We start from the raw sequence: 10,523 nt of genomic DNA on the forward strand, positions 1-10,523 counted from the left end.
ACGCGTCGCAACAAGACTTAAGTGAAATTTTTAATGTTAATGGAATTCAACGAAAATATTTTTAGAAAATCATATGCAAAATTCTGATCATTTTGATATATAGGACTTATATTTAATTATTTATATTTTGAGAATTATAAAATTCAAAAGTTTAGAAATACCGGTTTTACCCCTATGCGAATAGAAGGCCAAATTTTGCTTAAGTAAAGGCATAATAAACTTTTGACAAATCCTTTCTCCCTTATTACACTACCCGAACCCTCCCCCTCTCATTTCTTTCGCAAATCACGACCAAACCGAGAGGGAGCGGACGGACGGGCGGGTTCCGCAAGGGCTTTCTGGCGACTTTCTTCCAGTGAGAAAATTAGTCCAAATCGAAGAGGACAACGAGAGGAACATTCAGGTACGATTATTTTAAAGCGAATCTTTCTAAATCTCAAGAAATTTGAGAACGAAATTTTATTGTTTTTTTATAGAAAATGTGTTTTTCTCCCAAATTTCTTTAAGGAATCAGTAGGGATTTATTAGAGAAACATTTTAATGGTAGAAATGAAGATTTTGGAGAAAGAAAAATTAAGGCTTTTTACCCAAAACCTAATTTATATTAAGTGCTTTTAGTAAAAGTGCTTCTAAGGTCCTTAGGAATGATTTTAAAGCAAAAATTTTGATTTTGGATGAAAATCTCATTTTCACTAATTTTCTAAATTAATTAATCCAAAAATAAATTAGGTAATTATTAAATATTTTTTAGAAATAATTTTAGAATAGAGATTTGAGCAAAATTTAAGATTTAGGGATTTCTAAATTTTAGATTTAAATAATTCCAAAAATAGAAATTAATTATGTTAATTATTTGGATATAATCACGATGTATACTTAGTTAAATTGTAACTGTCTTTTAGGTGTTGATTAAGGTGAAGGCAAGTGGTTAACATCGTCGTACAACATTGTGGTATTTATTCGCTGCTTACAAAGTAGGTGATTTACATTTAAATTGAATTTATGAAATTTTAATTAAATAATTCCACACTTTTAAAATGTTACAAATTTGTGTTCCTGAATTATTTATTATGGTTTTTAGCTTTTCAATCTTTGCTTATATACATGACATGTTATTTAAACTATTCAAATTAAATAAATAATTGAAGACATAAGAGATGCAAGTTTTCATTTACCCGAAAGAGTATTGAAGATCATGTGAGGCATTCAATAGTTTCAAATTTCTTGATGAAAATAAATATTATATTATAGTCCATGTGTATTTTGATCCGGAAAGTGCCAAAAATAATGATAAAGAAGGCTCGTAGAGCCAATGGTAAAGGAGGTTTGTAGAGCCAATGGTAAAGGAAATGACCAAAATTTGACTGTGTATCTGATCAGTACAAAATCAGGCACTTCCGGGACGGGTGCTTAACATATTATGACTTTAAAAGTTATGCATTTAAGGAAAAGGAAATTGTATGGAAAAAGAAATGAAAAGAATGTTATGAAATAAGAAAAATATTTTAAGAAATGATTATTAAAATTGTTTTATAAATGCAATCATCAATGTTTATATTGATCCTTTTTCTATTTCATGTTTAATGATATGTTAAGAAAAATATTTCATAAATTTGAGATAAATATTTTTCACCTGCTGAGCATTGGCTCACCCTACCTTTAAAAATATTTTTCAGGAGAAACTATTAAAAAGTGAGGGCTGCACGATGATCGTACACATACGGTCGTAGAGGACTTCAAGAAGAGAGGTTTCTTTTATGTTTTCAGTTTGAGTTTGTACCTGTGTAAGAACAGTGATTTGGAGTTTATGTAATTGTGGTTTAATGTTTTAGTAATTGTGTGTGAAGAACAGTTTGGAACACTTCAGTTATGGTATTGATGTTATTAGTGGCTCTTTCATTTCTGGATGATGTTTATATACTAGCATTAAAGTTTTAAATATAATTGTTTATGTTTTATATGTGTTATCCGTACGACCGACTGTTCCCGCCACGTTATTATCGGGCTAGTCGAACCGGGTCGTGACAAATATCAATTTTTTAAAAATGAAAATTTTTATATAACATATGACTGACATATTAAAGTTTTATATAAATAAAATGAAAATATAGAGGTTAGATATGTAAATACATGCAAATTATATGATATTTATGTAATTATAATTATTTCCCATCATTAGCAGCAATACTTAACTATTCTCCCAACTAACTTGTAGTTGTCGCCTTGCTTAGAATTTTGTTTCTTTACCTTTGACAGCTTAAATGTGAACAAAGATGAGAGCAAGAATCTCATAAAGTCAAGAAAAACTCTAATGGGCACGCACCAACTCCAAAAGCTCTAATGGAGCCTCTCTGGATGGCTACATGAAGCTCTTCTTCAATGTACTTTAAGAGCATTATGTCTTCCCACTAGCCTAAGTTTTTTTTTTCTCCCACACGCACACAAAACGAATGTTCACTTTATTTAGATATCTAATCACATATTATTTTAAGAAAAAATTACATTGCATTGTTCGCATTCTATCTTATTTTTACTAAAATTTCATTTGGAACAGTTTTCTTATTGCTTTCTAAAACAGCTTTCTTATTGCTTTCTAAAACAGCTTTGTAGTAAAATAAGTAGTATAGAGGGCTGTTTGGTTAGAAGTAAAAACGGGTGTAAAGTGTTTCAAATGCATAAGTTTTGAAAATATTGATATTTGCTTTAAAATAAAAGAAATGAATAATAAAAATTTAATGTATTTATAATACACCTGTTAGTACAATTTCGATGTATTTGAAAATCGTTAGATTTGAATGATTTGAAGTATACCGTAAATTTTTTTGTGATTGTCACTGGCTATTGCCACCCACCATCGCCGACCGTCGCTACCATTGGCCACCACCACCGATCGCTGGCTCCACTGGCATGTGCCAACCACCGCCCACCATCCACTACCATTTTTTAGCTTTAAACATCATTTATTTTACTTCAGATCAAATAAAAAAGGTAATCATCGTCATTTATTTTACACTCATTCAAATAATTTCAAAATTTTTAATCACATCACATTCATTTTACACTGCATTTCTCTTTTAATCAATCAAACAACTCCTAAGTCAATTTTCCTCCATTAATTTGTCTGTATTCGCTGCTATTCTTTTTGACCCATGTAAGCACAGAATACTCATTGACTTGCTAATGCTTTGGTCCAAAGATAAGAACATGTTGGCTTTTGCTAACGCAAATAATTTCAAAATTTTTAATCACATCACATTCATTTTACACTGCATTTCTCTTTTAATCAATCAAACAACTCCTAAGTAAATTTTCCTCCATTAATTTGTCTGTATTCGCTGCTATTCTTTTTGACCCATGTAAGCACAGAATACTCATTGACTTGCTAATGCTTTGGTCCAAAGATAAGAACATGTTGGCTTTTGCTAACGCAGTTGTGCTGTAACGCATTATGATTGTCTCAAGTGGCTTGTTTGGCACTATCAGATTTTTACTTTATCTTAAGGAAAGAATTTCCGAGAAAGAACTTTGGCATCATTAGGTTTTAATCCATTTAGCATGCAATTCAACGTCTATAATTTTCTGATGAACAATTGATTCCATAAAAGTTTTTTTTTTTTTTTTTTTGTGCAAAGAATCAGATGCAAAATAAGAAATTTTAAAATATATTTTTTTGCGTCAGTGGCCACAAGAGCTCTTGTCCAAGGTACGAGTGGAATACAGTTATTATATCCACCGCGAACAATGGGCCCTTCAGACGCTGATAAGTAGAGCAATCCGAGTGGCAGCAATAAATCGCGATTTGAGTGTAGAATAAGCAAACATAACGTTAGAGGCGGAATGAAATCCAGACGGGTAAATGGAGATGGATAAAGAATGAGAATTTCATAATTGCCGTCAGGAATGGGGGATGAACCAATTTTTGTAGCCACTGTGTATGAGGGGAAGCCACTGGAAAGCCACTAGGCCTGTCGTTTGGGACGGCTTTGCATTACTGACTTCTGTAAAAACAGTCGTTGGGAGTGAGATACCTCACCGAATTTTAATGTTTTGTAGCTAACAAGAGTTGCTTTAAGAAGCAGTAAAAAGTTCGTCCCAGAGACGACCGGAGAGCCCACTCCGAGTAAGGACCCCGATTAGGAGACACAGCCGAGTGTAATCTAAGCTGTAATTGACAGCATGAGCCGGTGCAATAATAGACCATAAATAAGGGCGACGTTATGAGGGCCAAATGTAATGGAGCCAACAAAGGTAAATCAAAACAAACACGGAATTACGGCTGAAAATCTGGCAGAGTTGTGGGAGTAGCGCCGCAGGATCGATGACATTGCACAACCCGAATGACTTGTTAACCAAAAGAGTTATGTTGCGCTAAATAAGTTGGATGGCATAGCGGCGCGGACATAACCTAAAACATGATGAACAGACATGAAATTTATCCAGTGTGCTTCGTATAAGACTCAGCAATAGTATAATCTACGATTAAAAAGGGATTTCCCATACCCCCTCCTGCCACTCCAACTCCCTCCTCTCCCTACCGTTAACGCGGCAGCCCACCACCTATTCCTTAAATGAAGGTTGTGAAGATGAGAAGATAATATTCTCTAGAAAAATATGTGTACATAATGGACTAATAGTACTCACACCTTTGAGTCATTATTGGTAGTTAAATATTGGTAGAAGCACTCTCTTATTTAATTATCGCGACCCGAACCGTCCTAAGAGAACCCATAATGCGTTAAAGAAGAGATTTCCGCCTCGCTACGTGGAAAATTCAAGTAATACTGTGGTGGTTGCCGGTGATAGTTAAGCGTGAAGTAAAGAAAAGTCACTACAGCTCGCTCGCAAGATCACTATGAAAAATGATGAAGTGAGTCAATACCTCAATGTTGCTGAATATGAAAGTAAACCACCAGTCGAGGGAGATTTGGCTATACCGGGCGAAAAGGGGATTAAATGTGAAGTGAATTCAGAGTAAGGAGAAAAGAGTATTATATTGACGACGAAGTATAACTATGTGATAGCGTGGATGTAAAACCAAAGCATCTAGCGAAAGGAGAGTTATAAGAGAAGCATTTTATCAAGAAATAACGTACCAAAAGAACAAAGAGGTGATACCTTAAAAGAAAATGCAAAGGCTCAGGCTGAAAGTTAATTAATTATCCAAATGACTAAATCCCGCCCAGAATCTCGAACCAAAAGCCCAAACAACTGGTTGTGCCTATAATCTGACGTGGTAAGCTCATTCCTAGCAGCATTGAAACGCACTAAGGAATGATGCATGCCCGGTACTAGAGCCTCTAATACTAAAAATCCAAAATTTCATAAAAGTTATCTGAAAAGCTCAAAGGATTCTAATCCAAATGAATACTTTTGCCTCAGCAAGGCAAGAAAGCATATCCCAAAAAGATGCCCAAAAAGCAGAGAAAGCGCCACTGCCACACATAACAAAAGACCATTGAAGTACTTCCACCCACCACACCTAGCACCCAACAAGTGCGGCGAACAGAAAAGACAATATTTAAATTAACATACAGAATAGAAAAATCGAGCACAAAGACACGAGCATTAGAAGCAGTTTCTTTTTCAATATCAAATGCATAAATCAAGGTTCGAATAATGGATGCCTATTAGTAGTTTGGTATCTTTGCGATGAATAATGTGTATCTGAAAGCTCGCCGATAGCAGTCCTACAACATATGTCTTCATTCCAAGTTTCTACCCATAGCTGAAATTACATTCAAAAGGAGATCACCAGACCCTCACATGCTCAAGGATGACAATCAATCACCCACAAGCTAACAATGAGAAGCCTCAGAAAGCTGTTCAGATTTTTGAATAACCTGGGCAGACTGAGCCACGATGCCAGAAAGTATGGCGACCCACTTCGACCGGAATTTTAGCTAAGCGAATTACATATGAAAGAGAATAAATAGCCGTCCCGTTTTTAAGACTGACAACCACAGAGTCCCCCACGAATACACTTCAACACGACCAGTGATCCTAACACAGCCTAAACGGCTTGCACACGAATCTACGCAGAGGGGCACACAACTGTAAGAGTCCGTACCGGAGGGACGAGGACAGGCTCCGCGCACTTTACGGAGGACCAGTCGAATGTTGTTAAAGCGTGCCGACCCTGGACGTGCGAAAAAGAGGAACGGTCGACAAAGGGACCCGAAGCCAGCCCAAAGCAAACCAGGGCACCGCGCGCCAACCGGCGCGATGGGGTTTGGAAAATGTAGGGCGTACGCAAGGAAACATCAGACCTCAGGGGTCTACTTATTGGATACAACAAGAAGCTCTCATAAAAAAAGATTCACTGGACACCTCAAAAAAGCTGTAGTGCATAGAGCATATCTATGATTTCGCGACATGCAAGCAAAATTAATTGAGGACAAACCAGAATGAGATAATGTTAAGCAACACTATCTCTGAAAGTTGGCGAAGGTGGCAATGCAGATAGGAGCCAATAAATTATTCTTCTTGACCAATCAAAAATAATTAGCTGAAAATAGAACTCCCCGAGAGAAGATTCCCTGCGTGCAACCCAAACATTCAGATTTAATGAAAGCCTTTATACGACTTGATTAGAGTATCAGATGAAGAAACCAAATTATGAGCCAAGAAAACGAGAGGTTAAGACCAATCCTGAAAAAACAGAGCCTCACTTGTTGTAAAACTTAAAATGCCATATTACCTATTCTGACACTTATATCAATGTGAGCTCAAAATTTACAAATAACCTCCTACTCACATCGCGCATCATCTTTAAGAAAAAAGATTCAATCGACAAAAGAGTACCATCGTATACAAAATTTGACCAACACCCACTTGTCATGATGTTATGAAAATATAATAGGAAAAATACATTTAAGTGAATGTTTACTTATCTGGCTAAAGAAAAGCTAATAAAATGTCAATATCAGTCACCTACCATAATCACGAACGAACTTGTAAAGAATCGGTGAACTAAGTTCAACTGAAAAGTTAGCAACTGCTTCAAGTGAAGACTCCAACTTTCATCTTTCGTTCAGTTCCTTTTTAACCACAAAATAGAAAAGTTCTGAATTTGAGAGAAAGGAGTAGAGAAAGGGAGATGAACCTACAGCAAATACCAGGAGAGATCGTGATTCGCGGCAGAGAAAAACACCACGAAAAAGTAAGTAGGATAGAGTGCCTAGCGCGATGCGAGTTCCAAGAACCCTAGCGAGGCGAGCGAACGGCGTGAAAAACGTGGATAATCATAATGCGTCAATGTAATACCAATTTATAAGAAATTATATCTCGACGTAAAAAGATGAGAGAATAGCACATACTGAATAAAAATAAGATTGATAAATTGGTATAAGACATTAATCTATTAATGCAAATTTGTAAAAGACTAAATTCAACCTACAACTACTCAAGCTCAACTGCATATTTTATTAATTTAAAATGTTATAATTAATAAATTAGAAGATATAATTAAATTATTAAATATTAAAAATGTATTAAAAAAACGCAACAACACGAAAAAAGTAAACACGCACAAACGACTCAACACCCTATAAGTAATACATCCTATAAGGAAACTCAACTATAAAAACACACTCCACTCTCCAACGTATACTACATACAAAATAAACATAAAAAGACTAACATGAGTAACCTAATAGTAACACAAAATCCCAACAGTGAGCGCTAAATTTAAAAGCTATAGTATGATTCGAGAATCTTTAAAAATTAGAATAAACAGAGATGAATGTACAAACACATATTTCTATAATAGTCAAATTTAACTATATACAGAAAAGAAAACACCATGAATTTGTTGACGCCAAAACACCGGACTAACAAACAATGGACCCACTAGAGACCACACCATAAAGAAGCTAACTAATACCAGTTAATTCAACTCCTAATACGATGAAGAAAATTTTGACACTTTAGAATATTAATTAGATAAGAAAATAAGAATACAAGTAAGAATACAATTAAAATAGAACAATGTGATAGAACAAATTAAATTAAAAATAAACTGGTTTTAATTGCACAAATGCCTTAATAGATAAGAGACCACTTAAAACAAATAATGAATTGAATGATTAGTGATAAATGCTATATTAATAATAAAAAATATTGTTTTAAAATAATATTTATAGAATGAGAAATTAATATCTTAAATTTTAATTCTAATTATGAATGAACGTAAGAAATTAGAGAGGAAAATATATGAAATATTTCATTAATTAAATTATTAATTTAAAAAGAGAGTATATTTATTAGTTAAAAATGCCCGAAGTCTTCAATTTAAAGTTTATAATTAATGATATGTTAAATGAAGATTGAGAGGTTAGTGAGAAGTTAATATAAAATCCAATAAGTTAATTAAAATGCAAAGTTCCAATTAAAAGAATTATTAAAATTTAATAGTGAATAAAATAAATTATAATATGTAGAAATTCATTTTTTAAATAATTATATTAATCAAATTAAAATAATAAAATGAGGAGAATAAATATTAATTTAAATTAGTAACTTTAGAAAATCAATTAAATATGAGAGAAAGATTTAACTAAAAACATTTGGGGGGGGGGGGGAGGGGTGCGGAGGGGGAGAAGAGCAATTGTAATTGATTTTTAAATTATTTGAATAATGGTACATTATGTATAATTTTATATTTGCACAAGATATTTTTATATGGTTAAAGCTGAGATAAGGCGGGACTAAAATACGAATTGCTCAAGGCATTCGATCAAGGTGAGGTACTGGCATGAATCTTTTTAGTGTATAGTAAAATTTTATTTCATCTCTTAAAAATTAAATGCATTTTGAAAAATATAGTAAGATATCTCTTTATTAAGTCTTATTGCAAGTTAAAATTATACCTTTATCATTTTTCATATTCAATGATTGGCTCATTGATGAGAAGTGAAAAATATACTGTATGATTTACCACTTTCATTAGAAAAAATTGTTATATGAATGAAATGACTATATATAATGTTTTGTGTGTACATGTTGAATGATGGAACACATTCCTTATAGTATGACTGGTTCGCGATGTAACCGTGCAAGTAAATGAAAAAAGTTATAGAAAAAAAGAAAATCAGAAAAGAAGCACCATTCATTGATAATATTTTAGACGTGGTTCCTTGTGACGGTTGTATTATTTATGAGAAATGATAAAAAACATGAATAAAGGATATTGAATATATGCATAACTTTGAAGTTTGAAATAAAATGTTTAAATATAATTTATATTATGTTTTGAATGATCATGCATATTGCTCCTAATGTAGTTTAGAAGCATGCATGATTTACTCACTGCGTCTTTTATGACTCAACTCTTTTAATTTATAATGAACCATGGTATTAATTCAGAGCTTAAAATGAGTAGAAGAGGATAAATATAAATAGGTAGGGCAATGCTCTGAATGAGAAGGATTTATATTGATTTTTATTTTTACAATTCTTTTATGATTATAATGACTCTTTCATTTAATTGGATTATAATTTTAGCAAACAAAATTTTTAATTAACTTGTCTGATCGGTCTGTTTCCACATCATTAATTCGAGTCTCCAAGTAGTTAGATTGTGACACAAGCTCCACTTTTTAAAGAATCATGTTTCCACGTAAGACTAGTTTATTATTTTATGTTATTAGAAGTGTTTAAGTATATTTCTGGGAGTTAATGTTTTATATGCTTTTCGATAGGTGGATGAAAAAAAAAAATATCAACATTATAGTGAACAATTCTTTTAATTTCGAATTTCTTTCAAACTGAAATATAAAATCAACCTTCTTGCAAACCAATATTTTTATTATACTAAATCATCATAGGCGAATTTTTCAAATGCATAAATTTCAATAGATTTTTTAAATATATGAAAATTTGTTTTCAATAAATAGGAATTTTTTTGAAATCTAACATCTAATTTACTTTAAAACTATTATTATTTACAGGCAAAAAGGCAGCAAGTGAGTACATATATATTAAATGATTCATGTCATGATTGTTTGATAAGTTTTACGTTGGCTGTCAACTATTTAATATAATATTTTATTTTTCTCATCCAGAATTTTGAGACATGCATAACATAGTTTATTATAAAAAGATTCATGTAGTCGATTCCACGTAACAGGATGAAGACTTACTTATGTTGTATAGGGAGGACAATCAAATTCAAACATGTCACAGCTACAAAGTATGCGTTGAATTAATGGGTATGGAAAGTCAGTTTACAGCTGGAATGAAGGACAAAAAAGTTCTTGTGGATGCAGCCTAATAAAGTAAAACAGGCTAACCTCTTGAGTGGCTACACTAAATATACTCGGATATAATTGATCCGTGGGTGAATTCTTGGGAAGACTTCGGTTTATTTGGGTGGACTTTCTTACTGTTTTTAAAACGATTTTTTTAGTAAAAAAAAAATTTTTAAAGAAAGTTTGTTAGAAAGCAGCAAAAAAATTATCACAAATGAAGCCTTCTTTGAGACAATTTTTACGTTTAATTTTGAAAAAATTATTTTTATTTATATG

The sequence above is a fragment of the Dendrobium catenatum genome, unplaced genomic scaffold (genome assembly GCF_001605985.2).
Source record: "Dendrobium catenatum unplaced genomic scaffold, ASM160598v2 original_scaffold_238182, whole genome shotgun sequence".
NCBI classification, from domain to species: Eukaryota; Viridiplantae; Streptophyta; class Magnoliopsida; order Asparagales; family Orchidaceae; genus Dendrobium; species Dendrobium catenatum.